We start from the raw sequence: 13696 nt of genomic DNA on the forward strand, positions 1-13696 counted from the left end.
TTATTATTGACGTGCTCCTCTCACACCATTACTGTGCTCTGTGGTGGTAATCTGTGTCTGCACTACGCATCCCCACTCCCTCCTTCTTCTCCCCTCTATCTGTTGTATCTGCCCGTGTGTTACAGTGTCTCTTTTGTCATCCCCAAACGCACACGCCTTACTCAGCAGTTCATCTCGATCCCTAATCTTTGCAGCGAGGGAGAGAATGAGTTCATAAGGAGTGTAGTCTCCCTGCATGGCTGCGTGTATCAATATCTGTACATTGATCTGGCCTCGCCTCTCCTCCTCCATTCGTCCAGATATAGATTGGTTTTCCCAGCAGGTATCTGTGCCTACAATCTGACTGATGGGCGGAGTGCGTGAGGGAGGGAGGGTGTATTGAACTGGGGTGTCCCACATGCCACTAGAGTGTGTTAGACCGCTGAGCAAAAAGCACTGGAGGAGGAAAGACGGCCGAAGCTACACTTCACACAAGACTAACAGACACTGGGAGGAAGAGTGACACTGTTATCAGTAGCTGAATCAATACAAAGATAAAGGTGTGTCAGGCTGTAACGATTATGTTCATTATCAGTTGAACTGTTGATTACTTGTAGATGTACTGATTGATTGATTGATTATAGTTTATAAATTGTAAGAAAATAGCAAGATGACAGTCCAACATGCAAAGATTTTTCATTTCTAATCTTATAAAACACCACATTTCGGTGGGTCTGGGCACCAAACTATGATACTTCAACTGCACCGAGCAAGTTGCTTCAATACTATCAAGTATTGGAAAAATTTCTCGTCATTCTGTACCAAATTTCAATACCTAAGCAGTTCATCTCATCAGCATGTGTGAGCCAATGACCATGCAGCACGGTTCTTCAGCCAAGATCGAACAGTGATGATGACTGGCTGTCTTAAGGCACGCAGGAAAACAACTACTATGTCAAGAGACGGGGCTCAACCCCTGTAAGTGTAAAGTAATCTTTTTTTGCTGCTTGCTTGGAAAGTTGCATAATGTCGTTTTAATATTCCCACATTTATTTGCGTTTTTATGGGTTCTGTTTTGATTGTGAGACACCTGGTGGCAGAAAGTACATGTTGCGCATTTAAGTAATCCTGTTTCGCTGAAAGACAGCATAAACCCCAAAAACACAGCAACTGACTGATGCTGAAAAGTCTTATCATCAAATCATGTTATCTTTCAAACATACAATTGCCACCTACGTTATATGTTTATATACGTATTGCGTTTTGTTATGCCGCTGTTACTGCTTAGTGGCCGACCGAACACATATTAGTAACCACTGTGGTCGCAAAACCCAGTCACAAAACAGAAAAAGAATTTGAATAGAAAGTACGTGGGGACCAAAAGAATGCATTTAAGGGTCATTAAGAAACAAGAAACATGATAATTATTGGATCACCTGTAGTACTGTTGTGTTTACTGTCAGCAAATAAAAGCATTTACTTAATACAGTTAATATACAGTAAATAAAACTGGGCATAATCTGAGTTTAGGTTGTGTGTTTGTCTTTTTAATGCGGAGAGGAGATGTTTTCTGTGTGAAGGCATTTTGTCTGTATGTGTCTGTGCCGTCGCCATCAGTGCCTGACCATAAATCAGAGGCCCTCAGGCCGCGGGATTGCCCAGCTCATGGCTCCATGTGTAATTACAAAGCTGACATTTAAACAGCAGCAGCCATATTTCACTCTCGCCAGCGCTGGACGCAGAGTGGTCTACCGACGGAGTAAAAGTTTTCAGCAAAAAAAAAAAAAGAAAAAAGAAGAAAAGACAGGAAAAAATCAATAAGAGATAGAATGCATTCTAATGCCTTGTTAATGGACCCGCATATTAATTATTCAACGGTGGCCATTTTGTCTGCTCATTAAAGTGGCAGCTGAGAGGAGAAATGTGCAGCATTACTCTGCCCCGCTCGGCTCTGGGCAGCGTTATTACCACACTCTCCATTTGTGCTGCTTATCCTCTCATAACACTGATTTGGATTTGTTGGTTCTGTGTTTGACACACATCCACTGTGTCCATATCACTTGTGTGCTGCTGCTGATGAGACACTATCTCTATCACTTGTAACAGATTTCTATAAAAGGTCAAATGCATCATGTAATATCATCTGTAATGTTATCGATTGGATGATTTCAACCGCAGTCATGTCATTAATTTTACTTATTGGTATGAGATGTGGTTAAAAGGACAATTTATTCCTTCCTTCTCATTGTGGTTGTAACAACATTAGTGCCAGCAGCAGTCACAGAAACATTTGCCCTCTTCAGGAGCTTTCTCTGTGACATAGGTGTATGTATGACAAATGTGTTGTATCATGTAAGTGTATGCCTTACATTACTTATCCGAATTACAATTAAAATGTTAATGCATGAATTATTAAGAGAAGATTTTTTTTTAAATGTATTTGTTGTGTTATGTTATGTTGTGTTTTGTTTCAAAATATATTTCTATATTTTACGATAATGACAGTAGTTTTTTGTATACCTGCAAAAAATGTAGAAAGAAAGAAACAACAAACAAAGACTATTGGACACATAAAAAAGAAATGCTGGAAAAACATTGTGAAGTCAACACAGTGAAGTCAAATGAAACAAAGTAAGAATATACAAAAACAAAGTAACAAAAAAACATTATGATGGAGGTTTTCTATAGAATAGGGTGGCAGAAATGTTTAAATCTTGCAGAAACATTGATGTTAACAAATGTTTATGGTAAATATTACATCTAAAATTTAACTAGAATGTGAAGAAAAGGAAAGTGAATAAAACGTGTTACTATGCTAAAACACTTGCTTTGAAAGCTCTTCTTTGATTATCATGATATCACTGACTTCATCTGTGGTTTAAAATAAAGTGACAACTAGTGATTCAGAAGCTGCACCACAGACAAGATGAATTGAATGTTGTTGATTTAGTAATTGCACCTCAGCCATGTCATGTCATTAATTTTACTCATTTGTATGAAATTTGGTTAAAATTATAATTTATTCCATTGTTCTTCGCTGCTGCCAGGAACTATTGCAACTTTGACTTTTTTCTCCAATTTAAAAATGTTCCTCCCTCAGTTGCTGGTGAGGGTTCTCCGTCATCCAGGTCATGATAATTCAAAGTGCTGTATCACAGGCAACTGGACAGTGCAATTTTACGCATATTTAACTCATCAAAAATGTTGAAGATTCATTTGACACAGAAAAAGGAAGATGGGGAAAAGTAGGAATATGCAAAAAAAACATTTTTTACTATGGAGCGTGGTTGCAGAAATTATGTTAAAACCTGATAATTATTGTAAATGTAATCAAACAAAACCTCTGTAAAAGAAAATGTTTCCTTATCAAACATTTTTTAAATTGGAATATTAAGCAGTGTGATGCAGAAGCTGCATTTCAACCAAGAAGAATTATCCTTTGCTTGATTTCTCACTTTTGTGTTCAACTTTTGTAAAATTGCAAAAAAAAAAAAAAAAATCAGAAAGCACATTTTCTGCCTGCAGTGATCCTGTATTATTATGACACTGAGAAAGGCTTTAATCCAGGAAGTGCCAGCAGCTTTGAGGATGAGTTTGAAGGCTACTATTGGCAGGGTGGGCCAGTAGTTTCGAAAATGTTTCTGAGGTGGGAGCTGGGAGACAGGGGGAAAAATTAAAATTCCTCTTTGGCCTGCTGTCAACCTGCGTCTTCTGACTGCTCAGAGGAGCTGCTGCGTGACGGGATTCCTAATGACACTGCAGCAGCTATTGCCACAAATTGCTTTGACTTGATTTATTTCTCCTTTTACAACTCCCCCCCCCCGCCACCATCACCACCACCCACTGCTGCTCCTCCTTTCTTCCTCCCAACATCGCCAGTCAAGCATTCAGTTTCTCTCTCTGTCTGTCTCTCCCTCCGTCTTCACAGACACATATTACTGTGCGCACATGGGATACCATCTCCTCGTCTGCACCATGCCAGTGGCAGGGAACATCTGTCTCTAGGTCCCCCTGCCACACAGTGTTAGAGTCAGGGTAGGTCGCTCACTCGACTGGCCAGTCTGGAAAGGCCTGTGGGCAGAGAAGGGCAGGACTGGCTTGGATGAGGGCGTCCAGGCGGAAACTTGTCCCCAGGTCCATCCTGCTTTGCCTGCCTCATGCCATTTGTATCTGTTTGTCTGTGTGTGTGCGTGTGTGTGTGTGTGTGTCTGTGTTGTGGGGATTTTGCAAGCGTAGAAAGTGAATTTGTAGGTCAGAGGGCAGCAAGGCATCAAAAACAACTGAAGGCTGCTCCTACGTGTCCTCTGGCCCTGCGTGTCTTTTGCTGGGCGTCTCCAATGCTCGTGTCATTCGGTTTGACTTTGTGAAATTTTCGTGCGGGCCGTGCACAAAAAAAAAAACCTGCGTGTGTGTTCCTCGTCCTCGCAGCGGTGCAGCACTAGCACTGATGCATCCCTGTGCTCAGCCACTGTTTGGCCAGTTTTAATCTCCTTACATTTAGACTGTTTAAATTGTCTCAGTTCAGTTAAGTTCCTATTTACCTAACCAAAGTGGAATGCTATCGGAGGCAGCAGGCAGTCGTCTGCCAGTCACACAGCAGATAGCTCCTTCATGCAGCGACAGCCCAGATAAGGGGGAATAGGGGGAAAGTACTGTTTAATCAGCCAGCTGAGGGAATAAGGGATGAGCGCAGGGGAGCCTGGACCGGGTTGTACCTACAGCTATTCATGAATCCATCCCTAAGTTTCTGCCTTAAGTCCTTTTTCAAGCTCTCTGTGACTATAACTAGCCTCGAACTTGTGATGTGCTAAATTTTGTGGCCTGTCATTAACCAGTCAGAGTCACACGTGCAAGAACGAGTCCACCATTTTGGGACAGCAGGTATGGCAACGCCACTTGAACAAACCTCACGTACAGCTGATTGTCCTAAGCTAACCAAAGCCGCCATTCCGTCATCTAGATATTTTGTAATTTGAGGTTATTTCTGTGGCACTTTTGATTTAATTTCTTCCTACTTTATATCATCATTAACAGCATTTTTGGTCAAATGTCATTCTTACTCCTCTTCAGAGATGCAGACTCAAATCACCGTTTAGATGACTTGAAACTTGACATAACTTGACTTGAGACATGATCACCTGAATGACTTGTGTTTATTTTCTGTTTACAGTTTATTTTCTTATTTTGTTTTGTTTTGTTTTGTTTTGTTTTGTTTTGCCCAGCTGTCAGAATTTTACTAAAGTGATAGGGTGGGAATATTTTGTTAATGAAAGGACATTAAGAAATAAAAAGTTCTTAGAACACACTTTTTTTTTTCTTTATTTCTTCACTTTCTGAACACTTAGAATCAGAATCAGAAATCCTTTAATGTCACACAGACGGGGAAATTTGTTTGTCACAGCAGCAACATAATATTACAGAAATAGAAATATATTAAACAATAACAGGAACAATAGCAAAAAATAAGCAATAAAAATTAAAAAGGGAAGAAATAGACATATATACAGGATGAATTAGGATAAATTGGTCAAGAGTATCATGTTTAGACAGGTACCAATATCTTGTTTTTTGTCTTTCTTGGACTGTCTTGACTTTACTTGCTCAAGAAAAACATGACTGTGGACTTGCTTGAGAACTGTACATAATTACTTGGTCACACTTTCTCTGAGCAGGTGATATAAGTAACAGTAAGGGCAAGCAAACATTAGCTTTGTCTTTTCATTCTGTTAGCTACGTAGCCTACGTAATACACACACTTGGCACGCTTAAAACAAAGATAAGATGTCCCTTTCTCTGTCCTCAATCTCTATCTATATTTCTTCTTGTACCTGTCCTCATTTTTCCCCATCGATTCTCCTCCTCCTTTTCCCCTCAATCACTCCATTTTGATATCTGTAACTGTCTCTCTCTTTCCATATCCATCCATCTTTTTCCATGCCCTTTTCAGGAGGTGGGGTATTTATCATCTCTCTACCTGGAGGTTTGAGGGGCCGTGCATCGGCCTGATAGATGGGCTAGCCACTGATGTGCAACCACCTCAGGAGACACAAACCAGACAGCTATTTAGTAGCTGAACAAGACACATTGCTTTTTCTTTTATTGTTTTCAAACTGCAGGGATGTGTGTGTGTGTGTGTGTGTGTGTGTGTGTGTGTGTGTGTGTGTGCGTGTGTGTGTGTGTGTGTGTGTGTGTGCGCGTGTGTGTGTGTGTGGGAGGGAGGGAGGGAGGGGAGAGAGAGTGAGGAGGAGGAGGAAGGAAAAAGGGAAAGGAAAAAAGAACAACAACAGATGCTCCTTGGCTGTCCAGAAAAATGTAGCAACTGTGCACAAGATGGGCCATTATCCATCTACAGTGTATCACTATGTTGTTGACAAATCAATGGCCCTGACAGTGATGATTCTGTGTTACAGCAAACATAAAGCACTCAGACAGTCGCCCTGCCTGCTATGGAGACTGCAACGAGGGAGCACTCGGGGCAAGGGTGCTCATAGCCGGGAGGGGTGTGTGTTTCAGTGCGTGTGTGTTCGTATCTGTGTGTGACAGAGGGAGTCTTCAATGGGCGCGTTTGTGTTTTCTGTGCTTGTGCGCAAACCGAGGGCATGAAAATTGAATGTAAAAAAAAAAAAAAGCATGCGAGTTGCTCCTGAAAGCTCAATGCCATTGATCACGTTTTATGAATCATACATATTATTGCTAAGGCTAAATATTATGATAAATTACAGATACAGCTCAGTCTCTTCCCCTCGTTTCTAGAAGTAGTGAGGGCGTAGTGAGCATGGAACTTTAACTCTTTAACACAAATCAGTCTTTTCACAAGCCGTCTGCTGAAGCTTTAATGTGAGTCTTGACCTGCTCCCTGTTAAAGCCGCTCTGCATTAATATCCTACAGACCAGACATCTGCAGACATGGCTGTAGCTCAGCTCAATAAGGAGCCACAACTGCAGACTGGAGCCAAACGTGCTACAGCGCGGTAATCCATTCGTGCAGACATACTGTACACTATATGGGATTTATGGTTAACATGCAGCGTGCATGCTGAGACAGGGAGGCGGTGCGCTCCACTGGGTACGTACAGAGATATCATCTGTGTGTGGAAAGTCAGAGACGAGTGGGGGTGAGATGTAATGAGTTAGCCAAGACTTGCATGGTGAGTCCTAAGAAAGGATGATGGGCAGAGAGGGAGGGGGGAGGGGGGTGTCATGTGAGTTTGATTGACAGGTAGTCTCAAAGCCCCCTGTGGCAGGTGCCAGGGGCAGGTCAGCGGGGCAAGAGCACTGTTACCCATACAGATAAAAACGCTTGACTGCTGTCTACGTGCCTCTCAGAACACATGAGCTTGGTGGTTTCTCGTTCCAAAGAGAAGAGAAGAGACCCGGGATGCTGGTTTTTTAGTTTATTCACTTATTTGTCAGGGATCGTTCAAATTCATGAATAGACTTTTTTTTTTTTTTTCCTGTTTTTCATCTTTGGTCCCTGTTTAGATGTTAAAAGGCTCCAGAGAAACTGGATTTATCACAGAAGCTACACAATTGCCACAACCACATAAATAAATATAAGATAAATAGCATGTAGAGCTCAAATACATGTGTGTCCAGGTGTACAACCAGTGAGGGAAAATAAAGTAAGTAGTTCATACACACCTATGAATACGCACAGCATTTTAAAGCAGTTTTAATCTGTTATTAAAATGTTAAACACATCTTTAAAATCAATGACATAAATAGCTGAAAAAATTGTGTAAGTTGACTTTACTTAAGAAAAAGGTCATTAAACCAATAACTTAAGGATTACCAAGTAACATTTTATTCAGTTAGAGCTAGAACAACTTCAATTAGAAATGTCAAGGTATTTGGTTTTGACGATTTTTTTAAGCGAGACCACTTTTTGCTTTAGAACTGTGATAATATAAAAGTAAGGTTTTAAATGACTAGTTTCCCGCAAATAAAAGGTGAGCCAGACAGATTTTTTTTTTTCAACAAAGTCACCAAGGATAAGCATCTGATTTTACTGAAAAATAAACGCTTCCTTAAAACAAACCTGGAAGGTTGTGTAAAAACACTTGCGGCTGCTCTGATTATCCTCGAAAACTCTTCTAACCATCTGGATAATCAAAAGAAAAGGTTTTTTTAATCGGTTCCTCAAGTTGCAATCATCTTTCCAATCCAGGTATGACGTCATCCTTCTGTAAAACACAAAAAACTCAATATTAACGCCTTATTTTGCATGAAAAAAAATACAACATTAGAAAGAAAAAAATCACATGTAACAATTACGGTAACACATCAGAGGAGAGACAAACTGAAGCTCACTGACACATATGAATTAAAATGGACTCTGTTACTTGAAAGACATGTTGCTGTTGAATGTATAAACTTGACCTGGTTTCTGGCACTTCGGGGGAATGTAAAAACCCACTGAAGGACAGATGAACCACCCTGCTGCCCAAATGAGAGAGGCCACAGAATCTATTGTGATGATAAGAGAGCAGGAAAGAGGCGGGGAGACAAAATCACGCCAGAGGTCAAAAACAAAACAAAACAAAAAAGCCTAATTCTCGACTCAACTAAGTGGCGCCTCCGATGTTATCCAAACACAGAGAGAGAGAGGAGAGGACGGGGGGAGCTGGAGGGGTTAAAAGGGAACAGCATCAGCGGCGCACAGGCAAGAAGACAAGTGTCGACGGCGACAGGAAAAAGACGGAGGCTGCCCATGTGCCCATGTCCCCTCCACCCGACCCCCAAACAACTCCAACCCCTCCCCTCCACTGCAGACAAGCATATGTGGGCTGACAACATGACATTGCCTGTTAAGAGAGAGAGAGCGGGAGGGAGAGAGAGAGAGAGGGAGGACCAGGAGCCTCCGTAGCCCTGACATTTCTGACTCTGACAGTTGATGGAGGCAGATTAGGCTCACGCATGCACACAACTGTCAACGGCCTCCCACCCCACATTCATCCCTCTATCCACCCCCCAATCCAAAAAAGCTAAGCAGAGGCCCTCCTCCAATTTTCTTCATCCATCCTTTTCCTTCCTCCCCAGCCATGCAAACACTTCTCTCTATTTTAGTTTAAAGACTTTTAAATACTTTTTTTTCCAGAGAAATTAAGTATTACAGGCTCAGGGGATGACACATGGTTAGGTTGTACTGATTTTTTTAGCCAGCTACGAGGCGGCCTTATTGATAGCCGAGTTCTAACAGCCGCATCAAGATGCAAGTCAGAAACATCAACGCCGAGACCCAACCGCTGAGAGCAAGTTCACGCAAGCCGTCTGCCTATTACCGCACGCAGCAGATAGACTATCCATTACTGTAATGTCTGTAATCCCCATGACTCAGGTGCCCTCACACAGCCCAGACGCCTCCTGCGGGGTTAGCCAGAACGCAACGCAGTTAGCTGATGGATTAGCTTTGCATGTAGCTTCAATGTGTTCCTTTGCACCAGTTTCTTATCTCACCATGAACAATAGGCTCTTTCTTCCTGGTTGGAAGTTATTGTTTATGGGAGAGAATAAAAGAACGAGAGCAGAAAGCCTTGTGTGTGTGTGTGTGTGTGTGTGTGTGTGTGTGTGTGTGTGTGTGTGTGTGTGTTGCTGTGTTGCTTGTATATTTCTGTGAAGAAACAAAAAGCTGACATTTTACTCCGCGAGAAGGAAGGAAGGAAGGAAAGAAAGAAAGAAATGTGTTGCATTTGCGTGTGTGTGTGTGTGTGTCTGTCTGTCTGTCTGTCTGTCTGTCTGTGTGTGTGTGTGTGTGTGCGTGTGTTCGCGTGTGTGTGTGTGTGCGTACTGAGGCAGACATCCACCCTGGGACAGTATGTCATCGATTGAGCTGCAGGAAGAGGCCTATTATCTCCAGCCATGGTTCAAGCGGGGGAGTCAAGTGTGTCATATGTGTTGTCTCTAATTGGCAACCCACCCTGGTGGAGGCTGGCTGGGGTGAAGGCAGAGCTACAATAACCTCACCACCTCCCGCTCTCTCGCTCACACACACACATACACACACACAAGCACACTTGCCTCCCTTTACTGCTGCCTTAAGAAATGATACATTGCTTTTGTTTTTCATCGCTGACAAAGAAATTACAGATTTGTGAGTCAAGTCAACACACATCCAGAGACATTATACCCATCACAGTAACAAGCTGACTATCATGCAGAGATCATTCTAGAATAATGTATTGTACAGTTCTTTGTGCATGTTGCAAGGCTTTTGTGTGCTATTCTGATAAGAAGTCCTGATTTAACTGTCTTACTCTTGTACCGTGAGTCATTGTATGACTGTTTTTTTTTTTGGGCCATGATATGTTGTTCTTAATCCTCACGGTCATCATTTGTTCTATTCTTCAGACAAATCTCTTCTCAGACAAACCCTCCTCATCTCACCTTGCAAGTTTTCTTTCCCTCCTCTCCTCGCCAGCTGGATGTTTATATGGTCTAACACTGCCCTCTGCTGGTGCACAAAACCACAACATCTGCTGTAAAAGGTAGAAAAATACTGCTATCAAGACATATGCAAGACAAAGACGTGATTTTCACAAGTCACAGTTTGAATCTTGATCTTTCTCTGGTAGGATGAAAACGCCTATAACAAAACATGCATTTGCAGAAGTCAGTCTACACTCTGACTGGTGCACAGATTGAGAGAAAAGGTATTAAATGTCTGACAGATGTATGGTAAGACGTAAGGTATATATTTTTTTTTATTTCATATGTTTGTTTTATTTTTGTCTGGTTTTTTTGTGTATTATTGTCCACCTAAACAACAATAATACAGCATCTACTCTACTTCTCTTCGCAAATTTTAAGGTTAAAGGAACTATTACGTGGACAACAAAACATCAAAAAAAAAAAACCTCTTACTTCTATGTTCTTTGCTAAACAGAATAATGCCACTGTTTACCAAACTAAGATGAGCTTATCTGCCTCGTCAGCTCAACATACAATAAATAAAACTCACCAAAGAAATTATTGTAAATCACCTCCATACTGTGCCCCCTGTCCGTCTTGGAGGCCATGTTTGATCCCAGTTTGATGGCTTGGCATGGTCACTCTCACATCAGACAGTCAGAACCAGTTGAGCTAGACCTTGTCGCTATTAGGGACTCCCCCCGTGATGTGATCTGATTTCCCCGTCTAGATGGACTTTCGGGCCACTGGCTCCATAGCTAACTGAACCATGAGCTAATTAGCTAAGATGCAGTCAAGGATAGACAACAAAGAGCAGCAGTTGTCAGTTACTCTGGTGAAATATATCTGCATATTTTTGCCATACTCAACAAATGTTATCTCTAAACATGACAAAGCATTTCTGTTTGTGATGTGTGATACTCACTGTGGATGTTTTCTTAACAAATTTGCAGCTTTTTGCAAAACTTGCAACTTGAACAAGTATTTTGGCAGCCAATCAATGACTCGCACTCTGCATTCCACATTATACATGCAGAAATTACATTAATGCTTTGCCATGCACTTCAATGGGCATTAGAGCTTTGGCCTAATTAGCTGCTTGCGTAGAGGCTGCAAGCAGGCAAAAATAACCCTAATGATAACTCTAACCCTAATCAGCATCCATTAGCTTTCTGATTGAAAGTTGTCTTTTAATTCATGTTAAACAAAATCCGACAACTGACATCAACTGACAAATTAAGAATACAAAATATGGTTGAATACTTCCAAGGAAAAGGTCAAGACACATAAGCTAAAGCAACCACAATGTGAAGAAAAAAGGGCAAAACAGGGTATATAGTGTAGATGAATAAAGAAACATGTAGGCCTGTTTATTTGAAGATATCTTAAACCAATGTGGATCAATATACATTCAATCCTGTGAAGTGTAAAAGTAAAATTAATGTTAATATTAAGTAATAAAAAATATGTTTATGCCATATCATTCCTTTAATCTTGTGGACATTCATGAACATATGAAAGTTTGACTAAAAATAATACAAAAATCATCACCAGCAGATTTCCAGACAGTTCACCACTGTGTCTCGCACTGTCGTCAGTGATAGTGTGAAAACCGACCACAGGTTTCCTCTGCCTCCTTCCAATATTCATCATTAATAGTGTTACTGTCTGCCTGGTGAGCCAGACAGCTACCAGGTTGGGTTCCTTATTTCCTGATCAGTGGGGCTCCTCCTGTGTGTTCAGAGGAATACTGTGTAGTGATCAGACTGCAGCTTCAAGCGCACCACAAGTCCGCTTCGCTATTATCGCCTCAGTGGGACCCTGCACGAACAAGCCTTTGAAACTCATGATCTCATTTCAGCATGTTCTGCGGGTTGAATACTCTTCAGCATCTCAAAGTGGACAATGCGGTGCAGTGAGAAATTCTGCTTTTGCATGTCATCTTATTTCCCTTTATAATTAACGTGCACAATTCTGAAGTTTGTGTGTTTGTAATATCCATATATATGCAAAGATGTTGTCTTAATCTGTCCAACTTCCTTTGCTAGAGAGATGAGTACTGTAGGCTCTGATTCTGGCAATGTCTGTGAACTGTTCTGTCTATTATACCTTCTTCTTTAATAGAAAGTCTTTCTTTCTTTTGGCAAAAAAGAATATGAAGCAAAACAAGTGTCATTCTTTAGCTCATTGTTTCTGTTTTATATCCGACAACTCTACTGTTTTGACATACTAACTGTTCTTACTTCTCCACAAAGAGGAAAGTGACTGTTGGAAAGCTGTCAATAATAATCAAAGCCCAACTCCAAATTAATGCTAAAAAAGGAAAGGGTAGGATTCCCTTGACTGTTTTTAAACAAATTAATGGTGGTTGCTTTGTGTCTGCCTTCTGCCAGCTTGTAACTGTATGGTAACAAGTTTTTCCATAACAATTTGAAGAGAAAGTATGCAGGGGTGGAAGAAGTATTTCAAACAATACTCCATTACAAACGTTCACTGTGTTAACTTGCATTACTCATAATATTATTCAGTGCATTATTGGATAGTAATACTTATGATGATGTCATTTGCAGGTGTGTAGCAAATATTAGGTGCATTATACACTGCTTATTGGTCTCATAATAAAGCTCGTATTTTGTAAATTCCTTAGATGTTGAGCATGTGAAATCTTAATTATAAAGGTAACTATTGTCTAAGCACAAAGAATAATGCAAAATGTATGTCTGAAATGTAGTCCAGTAGAGGTTTTAGTAGTGTAAAATTAAAATATATCACCAGACAGAAAATCAGCTATTGCTTTTCTGAATAATATGTGTTAAGTCAATTTTATTTACGTTTCACCACATAACAACAAAAGTTATCCCATGGCACTTTTTTAGTCTAAACCAGAATTTTAAATGGTTATGGTTTCATATGTATATGTATATGTTTATATGGTTGATTATAAAAGAAAGACAGCAATAATGCATTTCATTCAATAATACAATAACTAAATCCCTAAATCAGGATTAGTGAACATAGTTTCCATTCTGGGTTCACTCTTATGGTTGTGATCTAGTTGCAGTTAGTCCGCTTCTGAGTTAATATGAGCCGTTATTTCTGCCAACAGTGGGCAGTGTTTCTGATGCTGTAGAGGGTTTTTTAAAAAGGATTTCTGTAATTGGTTCAACATTTCAACTTCAGCATCACCTTTGTTTATATAATACACACCTGAATCTCTTTTATAGCATAACATTCGTCTAGACTATCTAATGGGCGAGCTTTATCCTTCCAGCTCCACTTGAAACGTCTGCATGCGCTCTGGAATGAGAGC

The sequence above is a fragment of the Acanthopagrus latus genome, chromosome 4, assembly GCF_904848185.1.
Source record: "Acanthopagrus latus isolate v.2019 chromosome 4, fAcaLat1.1, whole genome shotgun sequence".
Taxonomy (NCBI): Eukaryota; Metazoa; Chordata; class Actinopteri; order Spariformes; family Sparidae; genus Acanthopagrus; species Acanthopagrus latus.